Here is a 2,193-nt window from a genome sequence, read left to right on the forward strand (position 1 = left end):
GATAGATATAGATATATAGATAGATAGATAGATAGATAGATACATATATATATATATATATATATATATATATATCATCTCATTTCATCAGCCGTTTCAGTGTCCACTGCAGGAACTGCCTATCCAGACCGAAGTGGGGACGATACAGCCAATGTATCTCTACTAAGTGCCTTAGGCTGTCTAGTAGAGATTTTATGTAGGGTGAAAAGTGCTTGTAAGTAATTGAAGTGTTGTAATTGCTTTGGATGTGTGTGTAGTCTGTGAACCACGGGTAATCGGCCCGTGCAAGCCGACAGGTGCAATATATATATATATATATATATATATATATATATATATATATATATATATATATATATATTATGTGTCCGACTCTGGGCAAAGATTTCAGGGCCTATATCTCGGGGACAGTAGCCTATCCCGAGGCCCAGTAGTCCTCCTATACCTCCTTATGTCACCACTTCGGCGCTAACACCCACCGTCTATATTGAATACATGCTAGGGCTGTCTCATACCGGACTTGTGTATTGGTATTAGCGGGGGTATTTTTACGACATGTCGGGGTCATCTGGTAGATAAGGAAAGTGTTATATATATATATATATATATATATATATATATATATATATATATATATATATATATATATATATATATATATATATATATATATATATATTGTGGATAATGGATATATATATATATATATATATATATATATATATATATATATATATATATATATATATATATATATATATATATATATATATATATAAAATGTGGATAATGGACTTCTCCCTTGGCCTCCCTTCGTACATACCCTAACTTTGAAAACCATTGTAAAAGGTCACTCCAGTACATCCTACATCATTTATTTCTGGTGTTTTACACTATGTTGTCTGGTCAAGCAGACCTGTAAACCACAGTCAAGCAATCAACGTGGTCAAGGAGACCCACCAACCACAGACAAGCAATCACCACTACATGGCCATATCCTCCAGTGACATGAAAAAAAAAAAAAAAAAAAAAAAACAGCCCGCCCAGGCGAAAATGTTTCCTTTACTATAATTGCCACCCAGATGCAAGCATTTTGTCCAGATAAAATAGAAAAATGTATGTATAATGGTTCTGAATAGCCAGATCACTGTGTCTGGATAATGGACGTCAGGATAATCGAGGGATGACTGTATGTATTTATTCATTTATATACAGTATTAATAGATAGATAGATAGATATCATCATTATCAGCCGTTTGAGTACCCACTGCAGAACCGGCCTATCCTGACCGAAGTCGGGACGATACAGCCAATGTATCTCTACCAAGTGGCTTAGGCAGTCTGGTAGAGATTGTATGTTGGGTGACAAGTGCTTGTAAGTGTAACTGTAGTGTTGTAGTGGCTTTGGATGTGTGTGTGTGTAGTCTGTAAACCGAGCGTAATCGACCCGCGCAAGCCGACTGGGTGCAAGCATACTTTATAGTATGCGACACTGGTTCAACCACAGCGCCCCTTATGTCCGCCAATGCAGTATGTGGTCTGGTGAACACTCCCAAAGTATATTACTCTGGTGGGGTGCGAAACCTGGTTTACCAGTGTACGAAACGCACACGCTGCCACTGTACCACACAGGCTCATATATATATATATATATATATATATATATATATATATATATATATATATATATATATATATATATATATATATATATACATATAAATATATATATATATATATATATATATATATATATATATATATATACATATAAATATATATATATATATATATATATATATATATACATATATATATTATATATATATATATATATATATAAATACATATAAATATATATATATATATATATATATATATATATATATATATATATATATATATATATATATATATCAGTAGGATAGAAGTTGTGGAAGCAATGAAGAAAGTTAAATTGAGGAAAGCCCCAGGAATTGATGGAGTGTGTGGTGAAATGCTGAAGCATGGTGGAAAGATAGTAGTAGAATGGATGTGGAAGATGTGCAGATTGGCCTGGGAGGAAGGTAGAGTCCCGGAGGATTGGAAGTCAGGTATAATTATTCCCTTGTACAAAGGAAAAGGGGAAAAAGAAGTGTGTGGTAATCATAGGGGCATTTGTCTTCTTAGTATAATAGGAAAAATGTATGGTAG

The sequence above is a fragment of the Coenobita brevimanus genome, chromosome 33, assembly GCF_032717465.1.
Source record: "Coenobita brevimanus isolate Jiangsu-jjx chromosome 33, ASM3271746v2, whole genome shotgun sequence".
In the NCBI taxonomy this organism is placed as follows: Eukaryota; Metazoa; Arthropoda; class Malacostraca; order Decapoda; family Coenobitidae; genus Coenobita; species Coenobita brevimanus.